General features: G+C 41.2%; 1 long non-coding RNA gene across 3 annotated transcripts in view; it reads left to right on the forward strand.

Moving 5' to 3' along the window:
- The window catches only part of LOC141567877 (uncharacterized), a 33,207-nt gene that overhangs the window by 8,751 nt on the left and 2,498 nt on the right, over nucleotides 1-21,958 (forward strand). The window contains exons 2-4 of one of the 3 annotated variants that reach the window (XR_016021492.1): nucleotides 2,006-2,157; nucleotides 5,095-5,262; nucleotides 19,798-20,591. This is a non-coding gene — a long non-coding RNA (uncharacterized LOC141567877). Of the gene's footprint in view, nucleotides 1-2,005; nucleotides 2,158-5,094; nucleotides 5,263-10,630; nucleotides 12,052-19,797; nucleotides 20,592-21,958 lie in introns of those variants that run through there. The other 2 variants (XR_016021494.1, XR_016021493.1) reach the window with 2 other exon arrangements.

Raw genomic sequence — 21,958 nt, forward strand, 5'->3', positions numbered from 1 at the left:
CATGACCAATACACTTCTCTTGGAAAGGGTGAAATGAACTGCTGACAACTCCAACACTTCATGTTTGCAGAAGTGTAGTCCACGTCATTCTCCTGACTCTTACATGGTTTGGCGCCTGCCACCCATTGCAACCTCCTCACGTGCCACGCCCCCACTCTCAGTCCCTATGGCCCAGTTACCTGGTCACCTGTCAGTCCCTAAAGGGTTTGCTATTCTTCTATCTAGAATGTTCTTTTGATGACTGGGCCCTTTTCTTTCATATAATTTCAGTGCAAATGTTACCTCCTCAGGATGGTCTTTTCAAATCACACCATCTCATGTAGACAGTCCCATCCACATTTTTTGCAGTCATAAAAATTTTACACACACACACACACATAAACAAATGTGTGTGTATACAAGAAAACTTGGAAAGTATAAATATAGAGAGAGGAAAGAGATCTCTAATTTAGGCATCCAGATAGATACACTGTTACTATTTCAGTATATAGCCTTCCTTCTATAAATACTGCTATACAGAATGGAAACCCTAATTCAAATATGGTTATGTCCTATTTTTTTTTCACTTAACTTTTAATCATCGCTTCTTTGCACTTATCCATAACCTCTTTTTCCTTACAATTTTATTAGAGAGTAATGTGCTACTTCATGGAATTAATGTAATGTGCTTAATTCTTATTCCTCTTATTTGACATTTACATTGTTTTTACAACTTTTTAAAATAAATATATAGCACTGGAAAGAACAGCGTTGCATATAATAAAAAAAGTAGCTAAAGATAAAGGCAGCGCTTGGTATCTCTATGTGCTCTTGTTTGAATAGGATTGACAGTTTTCTAGATGACATGTTGTAGGTGTATGGTGAGCAGTCCTGAGAAAGCTCTTTGAACTTAATGATGTGTGTGTGTGTGTGTGTGTGTGTGTAGTAGTAGTAGTAGTAGTAGTATTAGTAGTTACTACACACACACACATCTTTAGTACTAGTACTAAGAGTAGTAATAGCAGTTGTACATTAGCAATTTAGAACCAGAAATATTAGCTCTAGTTATGGAATCTCATAATCTGAAAGCTCAATTTAACACTTACACATGCAACCGTGTTGAAAGTAACTACTTTTTAATGTAATTAAAACAAACAGGTAAATTATTGAGAAGATCTTCCGACCGCTGAGCCCAATCAAATATTCAGATCTTGCTGGAACGGACCAGGGCAGGGAAAGACACCTCTTCCATCAGTGACAGCACACTTACATGTTCTCACCCACACATCCACACAAAGAGCGAAGCCTTCACCAAAGAGACATGATGCATATTTCAGTGTATGGATGCTACTTAATTGAAATACAATTCTGGCATAACGATTGGGAGAATGGACTCTGGAGTCAGAATGTCTGAATTCAAATTCCAGCTCCACCCTTGCTAACTATAAATTCTGGCTGATTCTTTGACTTCTTTACATCCCAGTCGCCTCATCTATAAAATGAGATTGAATGTTACATAGGTCATAGTTAATTCTTTGATGTAGATATAATGAGATAATACACACAAAGCCCTTATCCCTGGCTCGTGGGAACTCTCTTCCATTGATGGTAGCTGTAATTGTTGTTTTATTAGAATCACTTCCTCCATTATTTGTGGAAAACCCAGTTTTCACTCCAGTATGTGGTTTAATTTCTGTAAAGCAAAATCTTCCAAGAATTATACCAAGTAGTTTCTGCTAAGGAGGGGCAGCTGATCTGACTCTGTCCTCTTCAGTATCAGTTTCCTCTCGAGGCATTAATTCATGCATTAGATGATTACTGAATACCTACTGCGTTCCAGCACTGTGGTAGGTATAACGGGTTCAGAGAACAATAAAGACACTTTTTTCTGGTGTCATGGGAGTTTCATCCTCTCAAACATTTAAAAAATCCCCCAATACATATCAGTACATCTGTTTCTTGGAATGATGTCATGGTCCCTTTAATATTTTGGCTAAGTTTGTGCAAAAATTCTCTGTGTTCCCAGGGCAAACATGAGGTTCAGTGAAATGAAGAAAAATATTTACAGAGGAAGAACATAAAAGAACTGAATGCAGAGAGTACAAGAAGTGTCCAGTTACGTATCTTTCCAAAGAGCAGGTTATGGTATTGAAGGAAACCATCCTGAGCCCAGTGCTGGTACGAGCATTTTGTCCAGTTCTTGTTTCTCAGGGATCACTGATTCCTAGCTCCCTCTCTGCCTCTAGCCTCCACGAATCCAGTTATAGATTTGTTATGCCCTGTCTCTAGCTAGATGCAGAAGACTTTCCTCCCATGACTGCAAAACCTTTTCCTAACTTATTTTCCCCAGGATGGGTTTTCTGCAGTCAGGGAGCATATAATTCTGTCAGACATCCTTTGAGTCCCAGTGATAACCCACCCACCTAGCTTATCAACCCCATCCACTCTCAAGCCAACCGCTATTACCAACTCCTCCATCCCAACAGGGACGTGTCCAGCCCATTGAACCGTTCAAGGCAGTTGCCGCCCAACAGAAATAGAACGTGAGCCACATATGAATTTTAAATTGTCTAGTTGTTACATTCAACACCTAATAAGACCCAGGTAAAAATTAATTTTAATAACATATTTTATTTAAATCAATATATCCAAATGTTTCCCATTTCAATATGCAATCAAATATGAATCCTTGATATTTGATGTTATATTGTTGCGTACGACGTCTGAAATCCAGTTTGTGCTTCACACTGATAGCATATCTCCATTGAGACCAGCCACATTTCAAGTGCTCAGGAGCCACAGATGACCAGTAGCTACCATGCTGGACAGCACGGACCCAGGAAAGCAGAAGACCTTCATGACACGGCAATGCTAACATACACACTACGAGAATTCTCCCACCACCATGACAGGAGGGTCATTCTCTCATAACCTCTTACTTCCTTTCTCTCATGCACCCTTCCAATATTAATAAATCAACTCCTTGCCCAAGGACACATCCAAGGAATGTTTCCCACAATGCTTCCAGGAACCTTCCATCCGCATCACTCTGCCTCAGTCTAACCTCTCCGTACTGTAAGATGGTGTTTCACGTTTCTCATAGCAAATGCCTGCAGACATTGTCTTCAGCAAACACCATTAAGAATCGTACTAGACAGAGTTGTGGGCTAACAGTCGATTACAAGTGAAACCAGGATACTCTCCATCTACTTTTGACCTGACCACGTCTGTAAAGACAACCAGCTTTGCTGAGGGCTTCATTCTGCTAAAATCCGGTTTGTGAACAGTTAGAAAACCGATTTGAAAGATGAGCAAACACACAGTGCTGTTGTGTGACTTGGCTGAAGTGATTGGTCCTTAAGTCCAACTAGTCCAGCCAGTCCTGTGAGCAGATAAAAATGACAACTACAGCGAGGATTTACTGGGACCTGAGCTCCATCACCCACCTGTACAGAGCTAGTTCTCATTTTCTTTTTCTTTCACCTTATTTTTTTATGAGAAAAAAACGCAGTGGTCAAACAAGATCAAATACCAGTATGTGAAAAGGAGTTTCTTCACTTTCTTACTCAAGCTTCACCTCTTCTGAAAACACTTCCCTTACCTACCCAGGTATGGCAGGTGCCCCAAATCGTGTGACTATAGATTGCTATGCATGTCCTCTAAACCTCCTTTGACCAAAGTGTAATGACTGAAAGTGTGAACTCTGCAGCCAGACTCGGGGGTTCAATTCCTGGCCTCGGACCAGTTGTTTAACTTCTCTGTGCCTCTGTTTCCCCAGTCAGTGCTTATTGTTAGAGTTGATAGTTCACACACACACACACACACACACACACACACACAAACACACACAAACCCACAATAGTTGTCTAGCAAGTATTAAATGTTAGCTGTTATTACTTTATGATTGCTTTTTGGATTTTGTTCTTTCAACGATCACAGACATCTTCAAACATAAGCAGCTCAAACATCAACAATTTCTAAACAAAACAGTCTCTCCACTGCCTTTCCTAGTTCTATCAGTATTGTCACCAATCCCCCATGTACAGTGGCTCAGAACATCGGAGGTGTCTTTGAACACTCAAAGTTCTCCCACGTCCAGCCTGTGATTATGTCCATTGATATTTTGCCTCCTAATGGCTCTAGAAAAACCAACAGGAAGATCACAGGATTTATACTCCAGTGAGCTATCCTAGCTCTGACATTCATAAACTGAGTGGTTTGGAGTAATTTAAAAGAAATTTTTTTATTAAATGTATTGGAGTCACATTGGTTAGTAAACATATATAGGTTTCAAGTATACAATTCTAATCATCTGTGTATTGTATTGTGGAGCAATTTTTCAGCCTTTGATCCTCCATCTCCTCTGAAGTGCAGATCATTTTCATGCCTAGTTCATATTTTAATTGTATCACATCTCCGAATACATGCGAAAGCTATTTCTCAAGCACATGTACCGTACACATATTGGAAACTGCTCCATGCGCCTCTCAAGCTCGGTGGATTCAGGGCTGGGAACAAGCCACATTGCAGCGCACTTTATTTCTTTCATCCCCTCAGAATCCCAGACTCTTAGGACTTAAAATCACCTTAGAAGTTCAACAAAACAAAAAGGCAACCAAACAAACGGGAGGAGATATTTGCAAACAACACCTCTGATAAGAGGCTAATATTCAAAATATGTAAAGAATTCATGCAACTCAACAACAACAACAAAAAACAAACTATCCAATTAGAAATGGGCAGAGGACCGGAAGAAACATTTCTCACAAGGAGACAAACAAACAGTCAACAGATATTTTTTAAAATGCCCAACATCATTAGCTATTAGGGAAATGCAAACTAAAACCACAATGAGATACCACCTTAGACCTGTTAGAATGGCTATTATCAACATAACAAATAATAATTGTTGGAGAGGTTGTGGAGAAAAAGGAGCCCTCATACACTGCTGGTGGTATTGTAAACTGGTACAGCCACTGTGGAAAAGAGTATGGAGTTCCCTCAAAAAACTAACAGAATAACCATAGGACCCAGCAATCCCTCTTCTGGGTATTTACCTGAAAAATTTGAAAACATTTATCTGTAAAGACATATGTACCCCTATGTTCATTGCAGCATTATTCACAGTGGCCAAGACATGGAAATGACCAAAGCATCCTTTGATAGATGACTGGATAGAGAAGATGTGGTACATATACGTATACAATGGAATATTACTCAGCCATAAGAAAAGATGAAATTATGCCATTTGTAACAATATGGATGGATCTTGAGAATATTAAGGTAAGTGAAACAAGTAAGATGGGAAAATTCAAGAACCATAAGATTTCACTCATATGTGGGGTATAAAACTGAAAGCAACAAATGAACAAGACATACTAACAAAAACTCACAGACACAGATAACAGTATGATGGTTACCAGAGGGAAAGAGGGGTGGAAGGGTAGAAAAGGGGAAAGGGGGTCAAACATACGTTGATGGAAGGAGATTTGACTTTTGGTGATGAACACACAATGCAATACGAGGTCTGACAATTAAGTTCGTGAACTCACCCTAGAAAAAGTGCTATATGCCTCTTTGATGAATATAACTGCAGTCACCTTCGAAGGATTCCCATTGGGAAACTGCACCGATGCCAGCACCTAGTCCACCCTTCAAAGCAATTTTGGAACTCTTTTTCTGGAATGGCCATCAGAGCTGTATTACCCTTGATGTCCTGAATGTCATCAAAATGTCGTCCTTTCAATATTTCCTTTATCTTTGAGTAAAGAAAGAAGTCATTGGGGGCCAGATCAGGTGAGTAGGGAGGGTGTTCCAATACAGTGATTTGTTTCCTGGCTGAAAACTCCCTCATAGACAGTGCCATGTGAGCTGGTGCATTGTCGTGATGCAAGAGCCATGAATTGTTGGCAAAAAGCTCAGGTCATCTAACTTTTTCACGCAGCCTTTCAGCACTTCCAAATAGTAAACTTGGTTAACTATTTGTCCAGTTGGTACAAATTCATAATAAATCATCCCTCTGATATCAAAAAAGGTTAATAACATCGGTGCAACAATTTCACAAACTTAATTATCAGGCCTTGTATACAGAGGATGTGTTATAGAATTACACACTTGAAACTTATATGTTATTCACCAATGTCACCCTAATGAATTTAAGAAAATTAAAAAAAAAAGAAGTTATATACTACACGTTACTTATCCGATGCTTTTATGTTTTTCTCTAAAACATCACCTGCACATTGATTTGTTGAGTCCCTGACACTCTTTGGGCTTTCGTGTCATCACTGACAAGAACTTTCTTCCCTACACTGTATCGCATCCATGCACTGATCCACACTTCTTCAGATGTCTTTGAAAAGGACAGGCTACAATCACCTCTGCAGGCCACCTGCTGTCAGCTTAATGTACCTTAAGGCCAGCCCTGTGTATGCAGAAAGCCTCGCCTCACTGAGCAATGCCAGCCATGGGACACAGCTCAGTCCAAGGACCATTGGTCGCTGGTCAGACCCAGCGGGGTGAATGCTGAGCTGAGTGAATGTGGGCGGAATGGCTGATCTACTCGACTGCAACCTTTTTAGTGCCCAGTAATGGGATTTGTTCTTCAACGTTTATGAAAATATTTTAAGAAATATAGCCAAGCTGAATGAGTCTCAGGAACTTTATGAGTTATTTTACTGCCTAGAAAACATTAAAATACAGAATTTTCTTTCACCCAAATGTCATTAAACTGTCAGATGTTTTTCTGCCTTTTCTAGTAACTTATCAAGATATTTGTGTGTGTGTGTGTGTGGGGGGTGTGCATGTGTGTGTGTGTTCATAATCAGCTATAATAGGAGAGGAAATTCTGGAAAAGTGTTTGACAGTTTAATGAGAGTTTGTGACATTTGTTTTCCAAGGCTCCAGGATGTGATGAAGTACTGTGCTTCCCTGAAAATAAGACCTAGCCGGACCATCAGCTCTAATGCATCTTTTGGAGCAAAAATTAATATAAGACTCAGTCTTATTTTACTATAAGATCGGGTATAATATAATATAATATAATATAATATAATATAATATAATATAATATAATAATATAATATAACCAGGTCTTATGTTAATTTTTGTTCCAAAAGACACATTAGAGCTGATGGTCCCGCTAGCTCTTATTTTCGGGGAAATAGGGTAGCTCGTTAAATTCTGGTGGCACTGCACATTCAACACGTTCCACCTCAGACCCATCCTGGGTAAAGTCCTGAGGTGACTAATTTTTCTGTGGTGGTCCTAGCAGTTTGATATTTTAGTCCTGTGGTCTGATCCTCTCCAATTCCCAAGACCTCGTAGCATACCACATCCCTGGACCAAACCTTACCCTCGGGGAAAGATTGAAACTCCCAGTGTTTCTATCAGGTGTAAACGTCATCATTTCAAAGGAGGGGAGCTGGCAGGGTGGGATTTCAAGCAGTTTCGTTTTATCCTTTGCGGGCTTCGATAGTGACTATTGAATCACCTGGCACTGGCTGTCCGTTAGGCTTCTTATGGTTCCATTCAAATCCTAACTTTCTGGGTTGTTTCGAGAGATCCTAGCAGTACTTGCTTTGGGTTGAAGTTCCAAGCTATGAGGTCAGATGAGGCGTTGCTCTGCTCTTTGATACTGGAGGTGGGGCGGGGGCGTGAACGTGAATGTTGATGGAAGGTGTGATGATAAAAACCACCAAGGGCAGAAATGAACAGGAAGAAGGCTGACTTGCCTGGGGTCCCAGACAGACATGGCAACAGCTGCTTAATTACACGTTATATCTTTCAATTCCTTTGCATCCCTGAGTAAGCATTATCACCCCCATTTTATAAGTGAAAGGAATAAGCTTGAAGAAGTTAAATGACTTGTCTAAGTGGCAGTGTTGCGGTTAGAAAGCAGGTTGGAGGAAACCCGGGGCCTGGCTTTTAGTGCCTCCGATTGAACCCTGTCACCCACCTCCCTTTCTTCTGCAAAGTCTCGTAGCTACCTGGAGGGGTGTACCTGTACCTTCAGGTTTTGCTCTCTCCTAATGATGCACACACACCTGAACCCCACAGCGAGGAGGAAAAAGTGCTGTGCTTTCCTTTCTTACCAAACCCCCGTTGGCAAAGGGGCATTTCCCCGGGCCTTTGTTCTCAAGATTGGTGGGGAAGAGGGACCCAGGCAGCCGGGGGACCCAGGCAGCGGCCCCAGGGCTAACTGGGTGTTTGGTTTGCTCAATATCAGGTGTCTCACCTAGAAGAAGTTTCACGGAGCTGTTTTGTCATAAATTATCATAATTGGTCATGAATTATTGTTTAGAGATAACTAGATGAATAATAACAGCACGGGATGCTGGGTACAGTCTCAGTTTTCTTACCTATTAAATGAGGATGTTAATTGTCCACATCTGGGAGACAGTGAGGCCTACCTGAAATACCATGTGTAACGCACAGGAGGAGTCCCATACGTAGTATGTAATTATTATTATTATTATTATTATCAAAATTGCAGGAAAAATGATATGCTGGCTATGTGTTAGGCATCACTGTCCGTCCTTTATAGATATAATCTCATGGACTCCTCTCAACGACACCACGAGAAAGGTACTATTATTACTATTACCATTTCATAGTTGAGGCAATCACATAGATGCTGATGATTTGGAATAAAGAGTGAGAAACAGTAATAAGCTGCTCTTATTAATTTTTAAGTGTAATTATTAACCATTCCACCTCAGACATGGCAAGGTGACCTCCCTCAGCCCCACTTGATCTTATTTCATCAGATCAAGTCTGTGAGACAGGCAGTGGGCGAGTTCTACCTGCCACCTCCTGCAGGTGCTGCCCCGGAAACTTCCTGGCCATTGGTCATCTGAATCTTACAAGATGGTCTTTCCCATGATAGCACATCTTCAAATACTAGACAGTTCTTCCTTTGATCTGACATCTGTCTCCCTTTCACTTTCCCCCAGCACTCCTAGATTTGCCCTCCAGAGCTACACTACTGCAGCTTAATCCCCTTTCCACTTGACACTTGAAATATTTTTTTTGAGATTGTGATCGCATCTCCCCGAGTCTCCTTTACTTCAGGCCAAATGTTCCTACTCCCTTCAGCTGCTCCTCATGTGACGTGGTGATTGGGCTACTCAATGTTTTGGCTGCACTGTTCTGGCTGCACTCCACCGCAGCGTGTCCGTCTCCATCTGAAATAAAGCGGACTGAGAGCCACAGCCTGAGGGGCAGTGTGAACTGGGAGAAGGGAAGAGCCATGTCACTTGCTGCTGACCCTGGGGAAAACTGCACCTTTCTGAGCCGATGTTTTCTAGGCTTTGTATCAGGACTACTAGTCGGTTTGTCGCGATACGATGTGAGATAACCAACTATACGACGTCCCTGACCCATACTATTCATTCATGTGTTCATTTACTTATTCTACAATAACAGAATAGAGACTATTGTACAAATAGTCTAATGAGCCAATACTATTTCATTGAGAATACAGACTGAGAAGACAAAATCTGTAACCTCATGGGACATAAGTTCCCATATGTTTAAGGCAGAATAATTTGCATTATACCAATTGTCCTTAGTATGTAACTGTCATTCTATTATTGGTCCTAAATATTGTATAAGTTTGCAATTCTCCTTTTGATATTGATGCCAAACTTTATTTTTCCCCATTTCACAGAATCTGGGCTCTGTGAACAGACCACCTGGATTGTATCTCACACAACTAACTGGTTCCTTTATCACATCTATAAACTAGGGCTAATAACAGTCCTTTCCAATAAGATTGTAGTAAATATAAAATAAGAAAATACGTACAAAATGCTTTGATCAATGCCTGGGACATAGGAAACATAAAATAGTTCAAGCATTCACCATTGTAGTGATAATTCATCACAATCATTGTTGTTAATATTAATTGTTATTATTATTATATTGGCCAATTATTTCAGTGTCTTGGTCCATTTTGTGTTTGTCTTTTAATTCAATTACCAAATTTTTACAGAATATCTTTGAAGAATTCTGTTCTCATTTTCAGTAGGACAATGGCTTAGTTCCTGATCCCAATAAAATCACAATCTAATGGAGGAGATACACGTATAACTAACATACTCTAATACCATGTCATAAGCACAACAGCATATGTTGTAGGACAGAAATTGAGAAAAGGGTTACCTAACTTAGAGGATGATTGGAGTTGTTTAACTATAGGGTAATGCCTGATCTGTGCTTTACAAGATAAATTAGTCCAATTAGGCCTTTTTGACCCAATAAATAAATAAATCACATAGCAAAGCAAATATTTCCAAAGATGTATTTTCAAAATGTTCTCTTCATAATATGACTTTCTTTTGAGAGCAGTTGTTTCAATGCGAAATGCCACTTTTTCGTAGCAGGGACAGATCAAGTGAGTTTATTTTTACAAATATATCTGCTGCCTACTGATAGTCACCTCTCATTACAGAGAGAGTCAGCAAATTTAAAACATCGGCCGTGTTGTAAAAGAGAAATGCAAATCTCTCTTTATTGTCCTGTAGCCCCTTTTTAAATGCTGCTGTGAGATAACTTCCACAATAAAATCTGTGGTATAGAAAAGATTTCTGTAGCCATTTCCCATCTCCTGGAAATATTGCAAAAATGTTACTTATTCATTCTTGTTTAGGAGACATTGACTGCATTAATTGCATGCGATACAGCGTTATTTATGCTTCTCATCTCAACTTGGATCCAATAGCTTGTCTATGACTTTCGCAGTAAGTAACTTTTAAGTGCGGTGCCTTCTGCAAACTTAACAACATACCCCTCACCCCGCCCCGCTCCTGTGCTTCTAATGAGAGCACCTGCTCCGACAATGGTTATATTTATAAACTTTTTCTATACAACACTGTATGTATTAAGTCAACTATGTGTGTGAGGGTATCTTTGCTTCCTGGCTTACACACACAACAATTTTTTAATGCCTGCTTTAATATTAAATGGGAATCTAGAAAGTGCTATAAACAGAAACATGTTAGAAACATCTGTATTTTCATTTTGCTGTACGACATTCTGTTTTGTAATTGCTTGAATGTGTATTTCTTTAAATAAATATTCAGCAATGCTGTCTATGTAGAGCATCACTGGTATTTGTTGACAAAAGAATACATTTGGCTTGTTACCATCTTCTTTTCCATCTATTATCTCAGCCTTTTTCACTGTACCACAGAAATATATGACGTTTTATCTTCTAAAAATCAAGAAATTAAATGTAATCTTCTAAATCACTAAATTTACTAAAATTTTTATGAAACGATGAAATGAGTAATGGGTGATTTTAAACATTCCTGGAAAACAAACAAACAAAAAAAAAACCTTGTCAACATGTGTTCTCATTTCTTCCGACTTGCTCACTGAATGCCTTGCTCGTTGTGATGGCTTGGTCTGTTATTCACTAATACCTCATGGCACAGATACACTTGAGGTGAGATTCATAGCTAATGTTAGTGGGTGTAAGCCCATATTTCAAATAGACTTATTGATAACATCATTGTTGGGGCCAACTTCCTGTCAGATCTGATGGGCTCATGCTTGCTCTTCCTTCAAAAGGTGGGTCATGAAAACCTTGTAGTAGAATTAGGGGAGGTCCAGCTCTGCTACTTTCTTGTTGAGGTCCGGTACTTGCAGTATTAGCATTTTGCAGTTTCTTTACGTGAAGATTTTTAAGCCACTCGTCCATGTGGTGAGGGGCAGTTTAATTGAAACACGACAATATTGGGTCTCAGTTCCCAGAGCAGACAGGTAGCTACAGTGAGCCGGCAGGACCTCTGCTGGAAGGCTGGCCTGACGACAGGGGGAGCAGGAAGGGAGCTGCCATTTATCCCGCATGACATTCCCTCCCCAATTGAGTTTTCCTTACACAGAATCTCATTATACAAGAATTTACATCTGTATATTTTTCGCCAACCACAAAAATTTTGGTTCCAGCAAATGTGACTTTTGTGATGCCTATTATAGATAGAAAAAGACAGAGCCAGAGTAGGAAATAAAGATAAAGTAGTGGCAGTATAGTAAAGAGGCTTTTGGGGGGAAGCTTTGAGAAAGGCAATGCGGATGAGGAAAATGAGAACCCAGTTTTAGAATTGCAGTAAGTTTAGAATTGGAGTAGGTGTAAGAGGTGCTGTTAGGGAGGGGCCGGCTTCAGGGAGGTTTTGGGGGGAGGGAGTGATGAGGGTCCCTAAGCACTGTTGCATTTATCAGATCCAATATGCAGAGATGAGGCCTAGCCTCCAGGAAAAACAGGAAAGCAAGCATCCCAGTATGTTCCTATCACCTCAATGAAGCTGAGGACATATTTGAAACAAAGTAGAAGTTCTTTCCTAAAGAGTTTCTAGTAACAATGAATTCTAACTGCCCGTGAATATTGAAGGATTTACTATTGCACATTTAAAATGTGTAAAATGCTAACATTATCTTATTTATGACATCCTTATTATGTTGTGTATTAGTAAATTAAATATTTATTCATAAAGAGTTTCACTGATTTATTAGCCCGCTCAGTTCTTCACGCCACTCTCCTTAGGTTCCTGAAATTAAATTACCTAGCGCCTTGCCGATGCACCTACTTAGTAGGTTCTCAGGATCTAACTCCTGTGTTTTGAAGAACGTACTTTTTATCAGAAATATAACTAAGCACTTTATCCTCCCATCCATTTAGAGCCTAGGCAAATGCCAATCACTGTAATAAACAAGTACTCTGCCCACATGTGCTAAGCTGTGACAGTATGATTTTCAGCCTTTTTACACAATAGAAATCTGCGGTCTGGACAAATCGGAGAGATACTAATTGAACTAGAATGTGATCCGTATTCATTTTCTGTGGCCACTGGAGCAGATTACCACGAATTCAGTGGCTTCAAACAACACAGTTTTATTCCCTTATGGTGCTGGATGGCAGAAGTCTGCAACGGGCCTCACTGGGCTAAAATGAAGGCATTGGCTGCATTCTTTCTGGAGGTAGGAGGGGACAATCAGGTCCCCTGCTTTTTCCCACCTCTAGAGGCTGCTTGCATTCTTTAGCCTGTGGCCCTTTGCCATCGTCAAGGCCTGCAATTCCATCACTCCAACCTTTCCTTTTGTTAGCACATCTCCTATTTTTTAATCTGACTTTCCTGCCTGCCTCGCACTTAAAAGGACCCTTGTGATTACATTGGGTCCACCGGGATAATTCAGATAATCTCCCCATCTCAAGATTTTGGACTTAATCACATATGTAAAATCCTTCTGTCATGCAAACTGACGTTCAGGAGCTGGGGATTAAGACGGAGGAGTTTTGGGGGGCCGTGATTCTGCCCACCACATAAACCCAGATTTGTCTAAAGGTAGTGCCTAAGAAACTTTTATTTTATATTAATTTGTCCATTCAGTATTTTTTCATTCACACTTGTTATTTGCAAGACTACGTGCTATATCCTAAGGAGATGATGTTGAATGAGACAGTCACAACCTCTGCAGGCTGCGTGACAGTCCCTCACCTCTCTGCTTCTCCCCAAATATGAACCCATTAAAATCCAATGGGTCTGTTAAATGGACACATCCTGCCCGGTGGGAAGAGGAAGGAAAGATATACAAATTAAGATCTGTGGTCTCAAGGATTGCTCAATCTAGTTGGGAAGATGAAATGCCTACAAAAGGAGATAAAAGCAAGCAGGAAAAAGGTGTAATGACAAAAAATACCTTTGAAAGTGCTGAGAGTGGAAGAGCCGTAGTCTGAGATTATTGAGCTCAGCAAGCAAAAGGACTCGGACCCGTACAAAGTTACTCTCAAGAAAGAGAGGGAAAGGATTAATAATTTGATCCTGAAAAGGAGATGCACACAGATAGAAGAAAAAAAGCGTCATGACTTTGCCTCTGGTCCAGAATGGCTCTGAGATTGTCAGGGACGTGCCTACATTTGGGGGCAGGAGACCCCAGTTACGGGGAGAAAGAAAGATGCAGAGATTTGTCGTCATAAAGGAAAAATGAGGATACCTTTGAATGTAGTCAATGCCTTCAAAGGGTAAACGGTACCCACTGGCAAACATCTGCATGAGTAGAAAACCTATTCTTCAGTGTAGTGTTAAAACAATTTTAATTATCAGCATTTACAAAGCCTGGTCTATCAGGAATGCATGTCAGTCATGCTACGAGGGTCCCTTTAGCAACTAAGTGGGGCATATTATGTGAAAAGTCCTTCTGTGGCTAATGGAGAAATTTGATGAACTCTCCATAGGGAGGAAGTGGAACAGTCAAAATGAAACCTTCCAGCTCGGTAGACTCAATCCACAGGAAACCCCAAGGGCTATGTCACTTCCGATTAAACATAGGCGTGTGGCCAGTTGGGGCTCACACAGAAGCTGCTTCTGCCGGCAGCAGGAGTATCCGCTCACTTCTCTCCTGAGGATCTGGAACTCCCAGAAGTTAATGATGGACTTGATAACCAGCATCCAGGTGGAGAGCAAAAACCGCTTTATTACACCAGCTGTTTAGAATACATGACACCAAACATCCAGATGTTTGGAGGCAACTGGTATTTGGGGTGAAGCTTTTCTCCCTCTGCCCAGCAATCTAAGAAAGATCAAGCAGTGGGGTATGTGTCTACCGTAGGAGATCCTGCACCTGGCATCTAGCTCGCAGGCAGGTGATGTGCAGCGAAAGGGTATTTGTCTTTCATACTTATGGGGCGGTTTTTGCTAACTAACACTTTTCTATAGCAGACAGCTCAGGCTCACTTCTGGACTTGTATACAATGTCTCTTATAGGGAAAACTTCCCAAGCTGACATCCCACCCATGCGAACTCTCCTTAGACTTTAGCATTTCATAAATTCCAGGAAGCCTTCCACTCCCCAGGAAGCTACTCGACTCCACACCTGCCTTACTGATTTCTCTTTTCTGAGCTTCCCTGGCAACCACTGTTGTTCTTGATTTTGTGCTCTCAGGTATCATGTATTGTTATCACCGATGCACTGTCTTAACACTTCTTCCTGTATGTGGTTTCTGTAAGCTCATACTTTCCATTTAGAAATTTCTTGGATTACGGGTTTCTGACATTACATCTGGGAAGACAACAAATGCTGTGAGCAAAGCACACTGGTTAGCACCACAGTGTTTTGGGGGTAAATCTTGTCAAATGATAACATTATAGCCTTAAAGGTATTGCCAACAATTTCAGTCTCATGTAGAGGGTTTTATGTTGTCCCTGCTCCTATCTAAGAAAGCAACAGAAACACTAAAATTAAAGAGCCCTTCTTAATGTCGTATCCCCAGTGAAGATACTCAAGCCATGTCTGCTGTATTAATCAATTCATACAAAGCATATTGGTCTATTTACTGTCCTTAAAAGTAAACATATAATTAATTTTATTTACTAATGTAAATTTCTATACCAGTCTAGGCTAGAATGATATAAAATGTCTTATCGGGAGCAAGGACTGGGCTATGTGACATTCTCCTAACGTTTCTGTTTACCATTATCTCTCATAGGAAATGTTGCTTGGTTTACTTGGATTTGCTTTACACACACATTTCCAGTTAATTTTGCAATTTATACATCAGTCTTAGCTCTCACCAGTCGTTCTACATTTTACCCCTAAATTAGTCTATCTCTCCATGTAGTTTTAAGTATGGCAGAGTCTTTATACGTTTTAATCATTAGTCACATGGTTCTTTAACTCTCCTGAACATTGACTTGCTAAAATGCAAATTCGTGACCCTTATCTTGGAGTGCCTAAGAATCTGCAATTTATAACAATCCCTATGGTTGTAATGTGGTGGTCTCAGGAGAAATACAATCCTACGGCCTGGCATCTTGCCCCCGCTGGATTGTAGTAGGAACTCAGCACTTACTGTTTGTCCCTTTCTCTTCCCCCACACCCCTACTCCGGTTCAAGCCATTGTTTCTTAGACTAGTTCGGCCACTCATGCTGGCTGCCGGCCACTCACGCTGGTTATCGGCCACTCCTGGCAGCACACAGTAGCCCACAGCAGCCCACGGCAGCTCATACCAACCTCCGGCTGCTCACCGCAGCTTAGCTCCAGGGAGAGCCGTTGTTCACAAGTTTAGCTGTAGAGGGCGCAGCTCAATGGCCCACGTGGGAATCGAACCCGCGACCTCGGCATTAGGAGCACAGCACTCCAACCACCTGAGCCACCGGGTCAGCCCCACCCTTTCTCTTTTTATCATCTATTTAAAGATAATTTTCAAACAAGGGAAAAATCAGGACTCTCATACTAACATATATAAGAACAAGTGTTAAAGATTTAACTCATTAATGAGGAAACTGGTGACGTATTATGAGTTCAAGGGAGAATCCAAAAAAGAAAAAAATATATACATTTATAGATCAGAAATATAGAAATGAATGGGCAAACAGTTATAACTGGCCTTTTCCACAATGGGGAAGGCAAGCCATTGACACCTCCACTGGAATTTACATTTGTAGACAAAAATTATATGCATTACTGTTATTTCACAGAGCTATAAAATGGCTCCAGGACAACAAAAGACTAGATGCATATAATCTGGAAGGGTGTGATTTAAACAATGTGCAGTTTTCCAGTGAAGAACAATATTTTCCTACTCATGCTGGAGAGGACTCAAAAAAGAGACAACAGACTGAATCAAAAAACGTGGAGGCCAGAGAGATCAGATTGTGGAAGGAAAAGCAAAGGATATCATGGGGCTGGACCTCAGGGGTAGGAGGTCAGTGGTGAGTAAAGAGGTGGTGCACAGGAGGGAAGGAAAGCAGAGAGGGGAAGGTCAGACAAGAGAGTAATCCTGCAGGGGAAATGTAATGTGCGTCCTGGACCAACTGCAATTGGGCAGTTTTGTGGCATTGATAGATTTTATCCAGAGAAAAGCCAGCTCATCTCTCTACTCCTTTGGCAATCATTCCATAATTGTCCTGATGACCAGAGGGTCATGAGCTTCCCTATTTGAAAGTTATATCTGTTTAGAAACCTCACCCAGAGGACACAGGTGATAGCAAGAGATTGGTTTTGAGGGATATACAAGTTAGGTCAGCAGGTCCCCATTTGACATTTCAATCATATTCTTGCCTTTAAGGCCCTGGGTGTAACTGTATCTTAATATGGTCAAGGAATTATAAAGTTATCTTGTGTCCCCTCTGTGGGCACAGCACACTGCAGAAATAAAGCTGATGAAAATAGTCACATGGATTGACCAAACTGTCATCATCAGCCTCTTCACTCTGTGACATGCCTAATGTCACAAGCTTGGAGGGGCAGCTGCCAAGTTAGAAGGGGCTGGACATTCCTTGAAACAGGTGCCTTCTTTTCCAGGACCAGAGCGAGAGCCTCAGATACTTTCCATGAGGTCAGAAAGCACATCCTTAGAAAAATGTGCTTCAATTGCTAAACAGGGACATTTGGTCTCAGTTCCCTTAACTCATTTTTTTTTTTTTTTTTTTGCTTGGGTTCTTCATTAGAAATTGTGACAATTTTTGGCACATCTAAACTTGAGAGATCCAGAAAGGAGTAGTCAGGAAATGAAATGGAAAGCATAGAGGGAACAAGTTGTATTTGTATAATAAAATCTTAGCCACTTTATTCCTCTTCTTCAAACACTTCATGGATATTTGTTTCATTTAGGATAAAATCTAAATTCTTTGACACAGCTCAGAGCCCTCCATGCTATGACATTCATGCTCCTTCTGCACTGCAAGTTATCCCTCTTCTTTTGGTTGTTGAAACGCTCCATTATTCTCTCTCACGTCCCATTCCCCCACACTCACCCTAATCTTACCACTCGTTGTGGCCTCTGCTTGAAACACTCTCCCTGCCCCTTTATTGATTCTCTTGACCCCTACTTAGCTTCAGCTTAGATGTTATTCCCAGTGGGAGGCATTCCCTGCCTCCTCCAATCTGGGTTAGGTGCCACCCTGTGTCCTGGCATCACCCTGTATTTCTCTAATGAAAGCACTTATCACTCCATATTGAGATGTCCCTCTCATCAAACTAAACACAGACGGGAAGGCTGGGATTCGTAGCTCGCTTGTTCACCATCACACCTTCAATTCTGGGAAAGGACCCGGGGCATCACAGAATCTCAAAATATTCATACAGTGAAAGACCGATTGAGTGAGTGAGCAAAGAGATGGATGAACGAATGAGTTATTGATTAAATGAATAAATTATTAAGTGAGTGAATGGATATACAATGGAGGGAATGAGAAATTTTTCCAGAGGTGAAAAAAAAGTGAAAAAGGACAAATAATTGTCTTAAGTATGGGGAAGATTATTTTACAAAGAAGACAGTAGTAAGTTCGTTTTGTTCCTGATGGCAGAGCTACTCCCTAAAACTGGAAGATGCTTAGACTGAAGTTTCTGCTCAAAGAATTTTTTCTAAAAATAGAGCAGCCTAACAAGCAAGGAGATGGCCGAAAGTAGGTATGCATGCAGAGGAAGAACGCTGCAAGGGAATCCGGGATGCGTGGGGATAACCAGGGACTGAGGATGGGGAATTGGGGTGGGGAAGTCTGCTATGTAAAGGACACTAGAGGAAACAGTTATTTAGTCATCAGTCATTCATTCAGTAAACATTTCCTGAGCAACTGGTAGTCACTGGACGTTGAAAGTGAGTACGATCCAGTCACAGTGACCCTGATGCTAAAGCACATGGTCTCACGGACAAGACACCTGGACACAGAATGTGTAGAAACTGCTATGGTAGAGGTATGTGCAGGATAGTAGGGAGGCCAGGAAGAAGAGACCCTAACCCACCTGGTGGGGGCAAGGGGCAAAGGCAGGAGGAAGACAGCAGGGGGCTTCCTACAGGAGGGGCTAACTGTAGTAATTCCCTAAACGTGATGAAGTAGAAACCAGGCAGGACATGCGAGCAGAGGCAGCGAGGGTAGTGATGGGACAAAGCGGGTAGATGTGGGAGAAAGGCAGGAGGGAATTCCACGCAGAGGTGAAAACTTATAAGAACAATTTAGTCTTCTCTAGAGACAAGGCAAAGGCCAGAATTAAGTGTCTGTATAGTCCATTTAAACGCATAGTTCTCTGAAAAGCTGCGGAGAGTCAGAGACAGAAGTCCCAAGATGCAAACAGCTGACTTGCTTTTTCAGGGCCTGGATCTTGAGGGTTCCGTGCGTGAAAGACTCAGAGAAAAGTCCTTGTCTAGATTGGATTCTACTGGGGCCGCCACAACTTTAGTATGGCTCCTGGCCCATGCCCGTACTCTGGGGCCATGTGACTGAGAACTGAACATTCTAGTGCCACCTATGGAATTAAATCTTGTTGGACAAAGGCCAAGGCAGACCCTCCCTCCAACCCCCCTCACCCGCACTGGCATTCACATCCTATAGCAACGCCAGAGGAGGGGTGAATGTCCAAGTTGCAGCTCAGTGTCAGCTGTGTGATGAGAAGTTGTGGAGTCGTGAAGAGCAGTCTTCATGGTAAGACTCATAGGAATAAAAATCTGAGGGATTACCAAAGCAGTGACTCAAAATGTGGCCTCCTAGAGCTAACACTGTCCCAGAATAAGTGACAGGCAGCATTCTCAGTGCTGCACACACACCAGCTGCCTGAAAGGTAAATTCCATTTATCCCCATTTTACAGATGAGGAAGCTGAGGCCCAGGGCACCCAGCTTGTATGTAGCAGAGCACGTTCAGACTCAGGATCTAGTTTCCTAATTGCTACTTTACTCAGAAATGGTATCTCTTGAAAAAACAAATGCCATCTTACACACAATGAGCAAACTGGATTGGAACTGAAAAGGGGAGTCTCAAGAAACATGATAATCTGTCATATTTGTAGATTGTTTTGCAAAACATTTTTTTTTACCTATAGGATCTCATGTGTTGCTCACAACCACCCTGTCTGATAATGAAGATGTTGTGGTCATTTCCAGGCAAGAAAACTGGAATTCAGAGAAGCCTTTGGGCTCGCTCAAGAGTTTGCAGTTCAGAATCTGTATGGCAGGGGGTTAAACAAAGGTTTTCTAACTCAGAAGCCCATACCATGGCTTCCCTTGAAATCTAATAATCCTATGTAACAAGGTGTCCTTGCATAGGTCAGAGGGGACCAGCCTTTCCTAGTGCCACTTCCCCTCTTGCTCCCTGTACTGCAACCTCAGCAGTCTTCTGATAGATTCTGGAATGTGACAGCCTCTTTCTTGCTTCAGGGCCACTGTTCTTGCTGCTCTTTCTGCCTAGAATGTTCTTCCCAAGCAATGTGTGGTTCCTTCTCAATTTTTGAATATTGGATGAAATGTCACCATCTCAGAAAGGTCTTCCCAGACCACCCAAAGGGAAATGCCCTCTCTTCCTTGACTCTATCATAGTACCATTTCATAAGCTATGTGTATTTTTTTAGACCAAACAGTTTTTTATGGACTGAAAGTTGTGTCCCCCACAATTTTTGGTTGAAGCCCTACCCTCATAATGTGCTGGTATTTGGATGTGGGGCATTGGGGAGGTAACCCGCTTTAGAGAAGGCCATAAGGGTGGGAATATTATGATGAAATTAGTATCCTTATAAGAAGAGCAAGAAGGCAGCCATCTGCAAGCCAGGAAGAAGGGTCACCAGGAACGGAAGCTGCTGGCGCCTTGATCTTGGACTTCCAGCTCCCAAAACTGTAAGAAATAAATTGTTTAAGCCACATGGTCTATAGCATTTTGTTACGCAGTCCAAACTGACTAATACACAGTTTGTCTGCACATTGCTTGTTTGCTCCTCTATATTATAAAATACCCAAGGTTAGGCCACACAGTTCTTAAAAGGAAGATTTCACAAACAAAATAAAGTTTACCATTATTTTCCCAAGACCTAGGAAGGAAGAATGGCCAGCCCCTGGGAGTTTATTTGCCTTAAGGGTATCTATTAAATGATCCAGTTATCTCCTCAACTTTCCAAAGAGCACAAATCCTATAATATTTAAATTGTAAAATATCTGTTAACTCAAGAGGGATACATGAGATAATCTCCCTGGAACTTTAGACATCCCTTCAGCAACTTTCTAAATATTAGGCCATCTATTCCCAGACGTTCCCAACTTCAACAAATCTTACTTTCACTGCACTTCAGCCACCCTCATCATAGCCTGACTCATGCCCTTGTTATTATCCATAATTTGCTAACAGTAGAGTCTTAGCAATGGCATTGTAGATATTTACTTCAAGTTCTAACACCTATGGTCTCTCAAACTCTCACTCATTCAACTCTTAGACATTTCATGTTTTTGCAAGCCCTTCCTATAAGTCAGGGCTCTTCAGATCTCACCTTCAAAACACATTGGGCTCCATAATTAATCACCTATATCAAAGTTTGACTGACTATGGCCCATGGAACAAATCTGGCCTGCACCTGTTCTTGTAAATTTTCATTGGAACACAGACATGCTCATCCATTTACATATCTCCTCTGGCAGCCTTCATGCTACAATGGAAATTTACCAAGCCCTGATCTAAATCAACGATCTCCAAAGTGAACAGTGACAAATGATCCCTTGGTGTTGAAAAGAAACTTTTAGAAATTCTATTTCTAGTTATTGCTGTCAAAAGAAAAAAAGAAACAAAGTTAGTTTTATTTCTATTTAATTACACAGAGGCACTGATGCTCTCAGTTCATCAGGGAGACAATCATTTATGATAGAAAAGAGAGAAGATACCCCAAGGGGGAGAGGGGAAATTCATTATCTGAAGAGGGTTCCACAGGCATCCTTACTTAGTCAGTCACTCTTAGCATCTTGTAACACTGTATAATTCACGCATGCCTGGGTACACTGAGTTAGAGAACATATAAGGTCAGAAAATTAAGTTCGCGAATGCATCTTAGAAAAAGTGCTGCATATCTCATTGCTGAATATCACTATGGTCACCTTCGAAGTACTCCCCTTGGGAAGCTATGCGCCGACGCCAGAGCCTAGTCCACCCTTCAAAGCAATTCTGGAACTCTTCCTGGAATGGAATGGCCATTCAGAGCTGTAGTCCTATTACCCTTGATGTCCTGA

This window comes from Rhinolophus sinicus, chromosome 6 (assembly GCF_057876585.1).
Source record: "Rhinolophus sinicus isolate RSI-liver-muscle chromosome 6, RSI-T2T, whole genome shotgun sequence".
Classification (NCBI taxonomy): domain Eukaryota; kingdom Metazoa; phylum Chordata; class Mammalia; order Chiroptera; family Rhinolophidae; genus Rhinolophus; species Rhinolophus sinicus.